The sequence below is a fragment of the Simochromis diagramma genome, unplaced genomic scaffold (genome assembly GCF_900408965.1).
Source record: "Simochromis diagramma unplaced genomic scaffold, fSimDia1.1 OVJJ01000061.1, whole genome shotgun sequence".
NCBI lineage: Eukaryota > Metazoa > Chordata > Actinopteri > Cichliformes > Cichlidae > Simochromis > Simochromis diagramma.
Genome location: NW_024386945.1, coordinates 2,544,048 through 2,556,751, shown reverse-complemented (window position 1 = coordinate 2,556,751; position 12,704 = coordinate 2,544,048). Strand labels below are relative to the sequence as shown.

General features: G+C 39.7%; 1 protein-coding gene across 2 annotated transcripts in view; it reads right to left on the bottom strand.

The window, feature by feature from the left end:
• Positions 1–12,704, bottom strand: part of magi3a (membrane associated guanylate kinase, WW and PDZ domain containing 3a) — a 106,176-nt gene that overhangs the window by 91,753 nt on the left and 1,719 nt on the right. The gene's annotated exons all lie outside the window — the stretch shown is intronic.

Here is a 12,704-nt window from a genome sequence, read left to right as displayed (position 1 = left end):
AGTGCGGGGCCACTTATGCACCCTGCCACCCTGCATCACCAAGCAGCCAATGATGGATGAATAAAGCATATCCCAGTAATAGAAATGACTTGGGGACCGAGCAGGATCATTAGCTGAGTAACAGCAGGCTTTTGGGGAATCGTTAGGGTACATGTATGTGTCTAACTATTTTGTCCTATGTGTTTGTGGTGATTCACTCTCATTCAGTTTAATTTGTCAAGCTGCTCAGCAGCAAACCTACAGGGGACGAGTGCCAAATGTGTTTCTCTTTCTAAGGTAGATAAAGGGCTGAGGATTATTGCGGGTGCAGCAGGTAAATAACAATCTATAAACCATAAACTTCTAACTCAACCCTTTAAAAGCTTTTTTCCATCCACAGCAATGTCATTTAAAGACCATCATGCTGTTTTCTAAGCCTTGTTATAACTCCTGATCATCAGTTCAAACTTGGGATCATGCTGTTATTTGCTGCAGACAAAGCTGCTCATATATTTGCATATCGTGGCAGCGGCACTCGCTGTAGCACGGAGATAAAAACAGACAATAAATCAGTGTAAATAAACAGATGGCTGGAACAAACAGAGCACTAAGAGAACAGAAGGGCTGAGATGGAAGAGAAAACACAGGTATCAAGGACCTGCATAGACTGAGGTTCAACTGTTCTAAATACACCTTTTAAGGATAATACTGATGATTTTTCATGGTTTGAGTCATTCACTTTAACTGGTTCTTACAAACTGTAGCTCTTCTATAGGCTTGTTGGATTTCCCTCTTTGTCTATATTCCCTTTTTCTGTGAAATAAACCTGCATAGGATATAAAGCTTGCTTAAGCTTACCAATTATAGTAGTACTGACTTCATCTTCTTCATAAATGCTGAATTATTTTTACCATATTCAAGAAGGTTAAGCGGAAAAATGCAAGACAACAAACACATATTTTTGATTTTTAGACAACGTTGTGCAACTTATCAAGACGCTGACTCAGAGCTAAAATGTTTAAGAGTCCTTGAACAAATCAATAAGGAGCTTTTGAAAGGCAAACTGCTTTTACCTTCAATGCCACATCATAAATACATAGCTTTAAATACATCACAAATAAATGAATAACAAACTCAAAGTGAAAAATAATAACAAAAAAGAGATTGCTTGGCATATAGAAAAACTGCCTCCAGTGACTAATATGCCTTGACAACATTAGCAAACATGGGAAAACAACTGCAGTCTTCAACACTCGTGTGTTGGAGTTTAAAGGCTGTGGTGAACCACTGCATGATCATCCACCATGAGCAGCTACATGAGAGCATGAGTGATGTAAACTTCCTGTAAGTCAGTGTGTGGTCTCATGGTCACAGAGGAATCCTTCACATCTATGAGCTGACATTCAGTGCATGTGTAACTCACAATAAGGGTAAGTAAGTCATCAACTACATCACTAAAAAAGCCACAGCAGTATTAAAGTCACATAAACCCCGTGTGAGTCTTTGTATGCGAAAGAACTCAAACTGCGCCCTAATCGTTCCAGCAGCCATTCAAGTAACACATGTTGCCATATTTCTGAGAGTTCTTTGAGTTTTGTTTGGTTTTCATATGCTGACATCTGTATTTTGTGACATTTTTTTTACTGAATGCATATTTGTTGGTTATGGTGCTGTGCTAAAATCTTGAGTCAATCCTCATTTATTTGTTTTATTTTATGTTTTGCTTCCAAGGAACCAGATTTTGTCATTTTTAAAGTGGTCTTGGGGAATAATTCTCTGTGCTTTCTGGAGGTTTTTCAACATTCTTCTTTGGATATTATCTTTTTTGTTCATTTTAAATCCAGACATTGTACCCAGCCATTAATCTGACCGTTTTTAGAGGATTTTGTTTATTAAGCCACTTACACTGTACTATGAATCATTCAAGCATAAAAAAGCACCAGGGATGAACCAGTGTTGTAACATAGAAAATAAATAATTTAAAATTGTATCTTTAAGCACTTTGTTCCTACCGTCTGTCACACAAACACATTTATTTAGTTGAATCTATTTTTTTTTTAAATCCAAAAATAACAGTTTGAGATAAAATAATATTTTTGCACATCTTATTCATCAAGAGTTACTAGCTGAAAGCTCGAGTTTTAAATTTCTAGTTCAAATTGTGGCGAGTATGCACAGAGGAGACCACATGAGAGATAGCAGTGAGTGTCTACAGCCATCTGCGAAACACGGTGGTGGTTCTGTCATGGTTTCAACCTGTGGTGTTGGGGATGAAAACAGCCTCATTTATGAGCGTGACAATGATCCCAAACATACTGCCAATATGGTAAAAGCATACCTGGATAGAAAAACATTGGAACACTACTGGTCAAAGATTGGCCTCCCCAGAGCCCTGACCTTGACACTACTGACGCAGTGAAGAACTATTTCTGAAGACCCGGAGTTCACAGTTCTGTGTTGAAGAATAGTGGTCACATTTTTGTTAAATATTAAAATTGTACAAACTCTATTTTTTGAAGTAAATAATGTATTTCCCTGTATGCTTGCAAATATTTCCTGTACATATTTGAAAGACATTAGAGGTGATTTCACATTTTTTGCATGGAGCTGTAAGTTAGCATACTTAACTTTGAGGACATGGTAAATGGCCTCCTCAGGAAAAGAGGCATGTTGTAAAAAACACAACAAATCAATGATGGTAATGAATTAATGACCAGATATAATGAGGCAAGAAATATGCTGTGCTAAGCTAATGAAGGAAAGGCAATTACTGAATCATATAAGGTCGATTATACGATGATATCTTTACAGTATAACTAAAGCTCAAAGCACAACCAAGAGGGTTGGTTGTGCTTTGAGGGTTCTTTCTGTACTATATCACTCTTTGTTGTGAATTTTTTTTAAACCGTGTTTTATTCTGAGCGAGGTAACCCCTCCTCCATTTCACAGCGAATAGTAATATTTGCAAATTAAGCTCAAAGATTCGAGATTAGCGTAAATCACACATCTCATGTGATTCAGCACATTGTGATCACAAAGCTGAAAAAAAAGAGACCTGCTTTTAAGACAACAGGAACAATTGCTCTTCACTCCAAAGGCTGGAGCCATTTCATGCTACTCTGCTGTTGGGGGGTGGAGGGGGTTGGGGTCATGGAGTTCAACAAACGGATGGGTGTCTTTTAAGAAGAATCTGAACTTCATCTATCATTTGTGCATCTGTGCGTGTACTTTTAGTATGTGTATGTGTTGACTACCCCTGCCAGTGTATGCATGTGTGTTTACTTCTCCACCTGGCTGTACAGCCTGTCAACAGAAGTGTTGAATCAGTGTGAGCTGTGCTTCTCTGCCAGATCCTAAGGAGCCCCTTGACACATGGGCTTTCAGGCAGTCTGGGCACAGAGACAGCAGCGATGCCACTACATAACAGCTCTGCTAGGCCTTGGACCAATCCAAAGGAAGTCTGATATCATGAAAGCCAGACGAGAGTGACCACTGGCCCCAGACTAGCTTACAGCAACTTCTTTTTCCAGAGCCAAATTTTGGACCCTTTAAGAACAAGTTCTTTGCTCATGTTTTCACTTTTTTCTTCAGCCAAGAACCCATTTTGCTCACTTAGCAACTCTGTCAGCATGAGATTCATGCGTTCCATTATTAGGCTGTGGTATACAGTTACTTAAGATTATGTCCAAAAAGTCTGCTCATATCAAATCATTGCAGTTTTCTTTTCCCAGAACTGACTTTTTATAAACATGAGAAAGAAAATACAAATTGTGAATCCACATCACAGTGACAGCAGTTGGGCTACATTCCTTTTTAGTGAATGGATTCACCAGAGACAATGCATGCAATGACTACATCCACTTGAGTGTGATTTTCTGAGCTTTTTCAGTGTGATAACTTGACTCGCATCACAATGAGTTATGACACTTCATGGCTGCAGTGCCTTGAAAGCACTTCATTTATGGAACAAACACTAGAAATATGATGACTGGCATTCAAATTATGAGCCTCGACTGATCCTTGATGCTGATACGCTATAGTAATAAAAGAAGATTAAGTCCTCCTCTGTGCAACTCAAATTGGTTAAATGTAGGTCATCCAAGGAGAGAAGCAAAATCTAGTGTTGTATCAGTCATAAACAGAAAAAACATAAGCAAAGGAGCTGAGATTTAAGTAAAGGAAGAAACTGTCGTCTTGAAGTAAAAGTGCCACAGAAGCTTTGCAAAATGTTTGCCAGAACAAGCACCTGTTGGTAACAATACACTGGTGGAACTTTGCAGCACTTCTCACTGTGCCCAACAAATTCAGAATATCCGCACATGATCAACATTTGCCAAGAATCAATCAACTCCTCCTCCAGGACACAAATTGACGAAAATGACTGAAAGAAATTGAACAGATCAAGGAATGTTTCAATTACTTTGGATTAATTGTGGAATAAAGCTGTAGTAACTCAACATCGCTCAGGAGTCTTGTTTGTTTTGAGACATGTTCTGCTGGAGTAAAATACTTTCCTGTGACTGGATGGGATGACTGAACAAATAGCACTGACCGAGCAGCTGCTTAAACTTACCCTGGAAAACTGACAGCTAACAGCGCCAAAGCCAGTGTCTGTAATCTCAACAAATGTAATATGCCAGGGAACACAGTGAAAACTAAATACTACAGAAGGTGATAACAAGGACAGGAAATACAAATACCCAGAGGTTATTTGGACAGTGGCAGATTAAAGTTGCAAGTGCATGGTGGGAAATATACAGAACTAGTGATGCCCTAAAGTGAGCATGTGCTAATTTACAAACTATAGCAGAACTATCTTCTTAACTGGAAAAACTGGACTTTTTTAAGCAAGCTCTCTTTGAGAGCTTGAGCAACACTTAAAAAAAACAAAACAAAAAACAACTGACTAACTATTGTCTTGAGTGACTGTAACCATCACTACAATGTCAGGATTGCAGAGAGACACGTACTTCTGCTTACTTTAAACAATGAGTTATGTGCATGTGATCCCTTGAGTCTATTTGGTTGAAGAACAGTGACGGCACGCAGCTGCCAAAGAGAGCGAATGCGTGTATCGTTAGGAAGGGGGGTGGATTTGTCGGCGTGTTTGTGCTTGAGTTTAAAAAAAAACAAACAAAAAACAAACCAAAAACCTCTCAAACACAGAGAGAGAGTGTAGGTCCTCTTCTTGGTTCATGGACAAGAATGACTCTGTGATTCGTGAGCTACATTTGCTTATTAGAAGGAAATAAGAGAACGTCCTCATGAGCAGAATAAATAGTGAGAAGGCACACTGTCAAAGCGGATGTAATCACCGATCACTGTTGGCTCGCAAGTACTCTGTGCAAAGGCAAAACATCATGATAGTGCTGCAAGTTAAATATACTGAGCACAGCGTCCTTCTGGTGTCCTCAACTTTTCATAAAGATCAGAGCCTTGGGCAGACGCATTGGCCACGGATGCGTTAGCTGCCTTAACAGGGAAGAGATTGGCCCCGATCAATAACCTGTTAAGGCAGCTACGATGCAATGCAAACTAAATTGGCTGGCCTGAGATTCCAACACCTATGAATTCTAATGGGGACAGTCTGGGAACTTCATCTCCACAGAACATGAAATCTCACCAGGGATAGCGAAAGGAGAGCATACGATGCATTATTAACATAAGAGGATGAGAAAACAGCCACCTCTCCTCTCCCACTGCAGAGCAAAAGCATCTTTAGATAACGCAAGAAGTTTCTTCATAATTCTAGTAACAGTTAGAGAAAATTCATTTTTCGGTTCTCTTTCCTGCAAACAATTTGTGGCTCTTAAAATTGTTTTAAATTCTTTTCAGATCCGTGAATGCATAAATGTCTGGGCCTTTTTGAACTGTTTAGTTTGAAAGCAGCTAAAGACTCCTCAAAGATGAGTAAGCCTAACTACTAATGCATGTTTAATTTATCTATTAATAAAGCTTGTCCGTGTTCTAAGAGAAACACATGGTAGCTGGGTTTTTTTTATTCTTCAAAAGGATGATTTTAAAAAAACAACACCCCCCCCAAAAAAAGAACAGAAGAAGAAATGAGGAAGCCTCATGATAAGACATGAAAAACTGACTCCCCCAATTGTCATGCAGAGGTTTGGCACAAACATCAGCCGTACCGCGGTCCTGAGAGCAGCTGGCTGAGTGGGGAGTTAGTTTGAAGGTGTGTGAAAAGGACGGTGGGCTTTATATCCGTTTGATATGAGATGTTGTCATGGGCACAAGCAGAATGGGCTCAAAATTGATTCTTTGAGGTGGAGTACCACAACTAAACAGCTGAGTGGGCTGTGCTTGCAGAATGAGTATTGACAAAGGCCCACCAATGTGGGCGCATGGCCAAAATCTAAAGTATTACAGCCAACCAGCTCTGAGACTGAGTCTTCTCAACTGATTTATTATCCAAAGTGTAAAGAGCCTATTCTTGTCATTACACTTCAAAACAAACTCCTGACATCAATGAAAGAATAAATCCAATATAGTCTAAATATCACTGCTACCATGCTTTCCTTCAGTATCACTGACAAGATGTACCAATAAATAGGAGAAAAATTGCGGAGGAGAGACTCTGGCAGCAGTCAGATGATTGCATTTGGTTTGAAAAAGCAACCAAAGGTGGACACCAATTCAAAGGTGCCTTAATTTTTCATTATAATGCACGCTTCCAGACGTATATGCATTCAGCGCACATAAACTGGTTACTTGCAGACATAATTGGAAATCCTGACCGTGCAGCGTGTTTAAAATAGTACGAGCTGCCTAGATGAACAGCGGGCAGAATCATTTCAGACAGTCAAAACAGGGATCAATACCATTATTGTGATTAATGGTAACATAATCGTTTTCAGTCCCGAGATGATTATTGCTCTTTCTCATCTTATTCGACCTGTTCCTCCCTGTCAAATCCTCCATTTCTTCTCCTGCTATTCTCGCTCAGTCTTACTTTCATGCTCCCTCCTATTGTCTGCACGCCTCCATCTTTGACCCCATTTTCTTTTCTCAACACCTGTTCATCATTTTTTCCCCTCCCCTGTTTAAATCCAATAGCTCCTTCAAAAGAAAATCCTTCTCAGGGAAATTTCCAATGAGCGACATGCCAGCTGCCTCTTCACTCTGTTCGCATTATTGCCTCTGCTGTAACACCGCGGGGATGGTTCGTACGGACCCAGTCAGAAACAAAGTCCCCAAATAGGCTCTCCACAGACAGCAGTGATTGTGCATCTGGAGGAAACTTGGTTCAATCAACTATCAAATGATTTACCTCCCTATATTCCTCAATCCACATCAGCACCTGCATATTGATTCATAACAGCCTGGTTCTATTTCTGCTTTTAAACAACATCCTTAGTTGCAGCTTACAGTTGGATAAAAGGGACCTTTTCTTAAGTTAATTGGTCTATGGCCAGTCTGTCCTTGAACACATGAGAGTCAGATGGCGCTGCATTTCTGCTAAAAGCACATCGTCTTCATGTGTGCTGTGTGGCAGCAGCTCACTCCAGCCCTGCTACCTCCTGCTGTTATTTTCCGATACAGGAGGCACAAACACTTCTTATCGTTAAGCTGGTAGCAGTGCTCAGCGTGGCAAAACAATGATATTGTTAACTGGTGACGAGAGAGAAACAGTTAGCTGTTACCACACAAACTGCTTCACCAAAGCTATGCAAGAAGTCACTCATTAATGAATTAATAAAAAACACACAAGCTTAATGTTTTGTAAAAATGAATGAATGCTTTGGTGCAGTCTGTAACTGCTTTTAATGTCTCACAATTTTTTGCTTGACTATATTTCATTAGTAGATGCCTTCTCTATATCTCTGTATCTTTCTCAGAGGACACAAAAAAAACCCCAGACAGAATCGTACATTCACAGTGAAAAATATCTTGGATGATTTGACTTTCTCGGTGCAAATAAGTGTTAAAAAATGTCAAAGCTTCATTCATGTAGTGCAGCAAAACGGGTTGTCATAACAAATACATGGACAGTTTAGATCCTGACCTCATCTAATAGGAAATGGGGCTAAAAAGGTAAAGATGCCTCACTGTTGCAAAAAACCCAAGGAAGAGTCGAGTTGAGTAAAGGAGGCAACGGGTCTTAAAGGAAAAAATGTGCAAGTTTGTCTGTGTATGTTTCTTCTCAGCTGGTTTCCACCAGCAGTAACCTGGAGACACTGCTGCTGCTGACATCGCAGCATGACCACTCAGTGAGTAGAAAGAGGCAGTCTTGGTGAATCAGCACACACACTCATCTCCACTGCCTTTGAACATGCCTGCCAAGTTGTGGCGCCTGCCAATGAAAGGTATGGCTCATATGAAGATGCTATCTTTGTTGCTGGCCAGTTCATTACTGCAATGCGGCTCTACGAACAGGACTGGCAACGTAGAATGAAGTTGAATCCCAGTTTGCTAAACTTCTCGGAGGGGGGGGAGTTCTGACATCTGTTGAAGATTACAAAATTTTAAAATTATGCAGAAATCAAAGAATTTAAATAAGTCCTACTATGCAAACCTACACTATCCCTGTTCTGTCATTTTTTTTCCCCTTAACATTGAACGGAGGAGGAGAGGAATGCAAGATGATGTAGGCAAAAGTGAACAAGGAGACTGTGAGATAGTGCAGAGTTGTGCTTAGGAGGAGCTAATGAAGGAGAGGGCTTCACTAATAACTGAAGGGGCTTCGCTACTAAGGGATGGAGGGAAGAAAAGAAGAGGAAGACATGTTCTTCATCCATAGCAAGTGCTGTCATCTGGGGAGTTGAGCAAACCATCATCCCATGTCACTGATTGGTGTAAAGGCAAAAGGTGCAGAAGTTTGGACTGGGGAATGAGCTGGGATTCCAGCCAGTAGGAGGCCATGATGGGTGGATGTGACTTAAATGTAAAGATGCGTACACTTAAACAGGCATAGAAAAAACCCAATGAAGCAGAGACCACAGAAACTAAGGGTACCAATAAAGCTCCTTTTGCACTTGTAACACTGACTGTGTTTTATGGCACTCAGATTGTAAAGAGAAATCTAATACACTTCAAAGTATCTGGGTATGCAAAAACTTTCACCTTCTTTCCAAGGTAAATTCTAGGACAAACTCGGGCTTCACAGTAGACGCACAGGAAAAAAAAAGCAGCAACTGGAACCGAAGTTACATTTACCATGGGGAGAAGGAGCCACGGAACCAGACACACGCTGACAGCTCGTCTCAGCTGGGTTAGAGCAGCTTAGTCGAAGCTCTGACTGAACCTGTGAGGGAATCACATTAACACAAACTGTGCGCTTAATGCTCCGCTGTACTCCTGATGGCACACGTGTGAGATGTGAAACTCGATGTTACACCGGTGAGACAAAAAAGAAAAGAAAGTGAGAGTCTCTACTTTAGACATGAAAAAGGAGCAAATTACCAAGTGAGGCTAACGTTGGTAAAGAAATCCAGTTTTCAACAATGTAATGAAAAATATAAGACAACTAGAAAACCTCCAGTGATTCGGCAATGGATTCCAAAATCAGGAACATTTAAAATAGTCAAGACTGTCTTACAGGAAGACAATCTACAAAGCCATTAAATAGATGGAAACAGCTGGAATTACACTAATAATAACTTTAACAGACAAAACACCAAACATTATGAGCTTCTAAGATTTGAGGATTTGGTTCTTTTCTGTGTCATAACAGAAAACTGAATATCTTTCGAATATTTCGAACCGTCCCTTTGATCAAACGGCACATTTCAAGACATCACAGTTAGTTTATGGAAATAATCATAGGCCGAAAAATAACACCTCGACTCATTCAGGAAAATAACAGAATTCAGTCATGAACATAATTATTGGTTGCAGCGCTAAACATAAGCTGCACTTAGTAAAGGTGCTGAATTCGACATTTGCTCAGCAACAGCCATAGCATCAACTACACGCATGAAGGCACATTTTCAGGTAGTCGTCAAAGCAAATTAAGAATGGAAAGTAAAGCATTTCATCATATTAACTCACTCCTGGAAAGCACCGAGCATCACAGGTTAGTGATATATGACAGCGTAAGAAGATCCAAGGAAAAAAGGCCTAACAGGTGGAATAAAATCCACTGAAATTATCTCCTACTTTATTATTGAAGTTTATTGTTACAGGATTGCTCATGGCAATGTCTTCAGGATTCTTTTTTGGCTCATTAGTTAAAATGGGGGTTACATGCATTAAAAAGGACTTTATTGTTCAAATCCTCAAGCAAGATACCCGAGGTACTTTGGATAGGCAAGCGTGAGGAAGCTCATTTGACATCACCACTCCCGTATTATTAAGTGGAGTATGTTTGCACTGAATTACATATTTTGAATACTTCCTTCCTCCCAACCCACACCCACACACACCCACCCCAACACACACACCCACACAGACAAACAAACAGACTAGATCGCCGGTGTTTTTGATTTACATGAAGAAATTTTTAAAAAACGCTTCTCTGCAATAAAAAGGCTCATGTGGCATCTCAAGATACCTAGCTGAAGCTTAATTCATCTGTTGTATGAACAAGGAAAAATATTCAAAATCAAGAAAAATAAAAGACTTCATTTCTGTTTCCTTTAGAGAAAATGTCACTTTTATTAACACCTTAATTAAAAGGTCCAGCAGAAACATCCCCCGCTTTATTGTAATGTTATACTTGCATTACTTATATGCGGGTACATTTTAACACCACATTTATCACAAGACTTTCTAAGTCTAAAAGAGAAATGTGTTAACTGAGAAAACAATTAGCACTTTGAAATGTGACAATCTAAATCTCGCCTCCAGAAAGGTTTCCACCTGCTTTCCTTAGACAGAATTTCATGACACTGTAAAAAGTGAACATTGGTCTTATCATCATCATTATCCATCTGTGAGACTTTAAAAAAATAAGAGACAGAAAATTTTCCAAGAGCCTTTTTTTTTTTTTTTTTTTGTAAACAACTTCAGTTACAGACCTGATTTGTAACTAAGGTGCTTCAGGACCTGGGAGGTAAATGGCCCATCCATTAAGCTCCATGAGGCAAAAACAAGCAGATCTATGTCTGTTTACAGCATTAATCAATGACCTGCCCACTCACAAGTCTCTAAACTGCGACAGGTAACGGCCATCACTACCTTTCTACTCTCAATCGTCCCCTCAAGGTTACTGCCTTGCTCAGCTCTCAGGATGGGAGCTGCATATTGAGTGCATTGGCTGGGCAGGAGCCAGAGGACCACTAGAGACAAACTTCTGTTTTCTGTCTTGATGGCAGGGGCGAAACATCAACAACTCTCAGCTTTGATGAAAAAACAAAAATGTTATTTGATTTTAAAGCTGCAAAACTGTCGTGGCAGAAAGGTAACATTAATATGATCCAGTAGAAGGGCAATGCAAGATTGTTAAATTAGTAGTAGGAAGAGGAGCACATAGATGCAAAAAGATTAGGAAAAAAGTATCAAGGCAAAAGTGAGAATGAACATAAAAGATTAGATATGGTAAAATATCAGAGGTGATGGGAAATAGCAAAGTGTAGCGATAAGCCATAATCGGCTGTGGGGTGAAGATAAGGTGAAGACAAACTAGGCAAAGATGGAAATTTTCCATCAGGTAGACACCTGAAAAATTATTCCTTTTCTAACTTCTTTTACTGTTTGCTCTGCAAGCACAAGGTAAACATGCAATAATGTACTATAACATTTTTTTCACTGAAGGGGACAAAACCTAACCTAAACAACCACAAGATCCACAGCTCTGTACTTGCATGTCTCCTCTCCTAACTTTGCAATCTCGTGAGAATGCAAGTTTACAAGAATGCCAGTCGGCTAACATATGATCTGGTCAACAGCCACTAGTCATCCTGGCAGGCAACGGCCATCAATAATGGATGATGCATGAATTAATCATGGATGAGGGGACAGAGATCTAAACACACAGTGAGGTCCCATGGGGAACAGAGGAACTGATGGTAAGCAGCCTAGAGATGAGCAAGTGCAGCTTGAACATCACTTAAAATGCATTACGTAACACAAGGTCAATAAGAAATGTTTGCAACAGTGTAGGTGTTGAGAACTGACCTAATGCAATAAATATAAATATATATATCTCACCAGTACATCCAAGAATATTAGAATTGATACTTATGTATTGTAATAGAAACCAACTACAAAGTAAATATAGTCAAGTGTGTGTGCAGCATTCTGGCAACTAAAGTAGGTGCATGTGTGTAATTGATCCAATTAGACTCATTCTCACCTTTACAATGCAAGCGAAATGACATAGTCTAACCAGGGCAAGGTAACCATTAACAAATCCCTTGCCACTATTATGCCTCCATTTACACACCTTCAGTTGGCTAGTTTGTATCCGGTATGTTTTTACACATATAATACAGTGGCATTGATTAAGCATGTATGTGCAGGACAGGAAGAATTATAAACTACCGCTAGTAAGTAAGATAACAACAAAGACAGAGCCAATAAGTGCACTATGAGCAGATCTACTGAACATAATACATCAAATATTTGAATAACAGTGTATATTTACCTTCATGCATTGAATTATGAGTCTCTTAATGTGGAACACACAAGCTCACAAGTGTAGATGTGACACTTGTGCAGTGATAAAATGAAGATTATGTGTATTATGCGAGTTCATGCAGAGGCCTGTGACCTTAATGGGGGTTCGTGTCTTATCTTTGAACCATGCAGATGTGGAGAAGATGAGGAAGCAT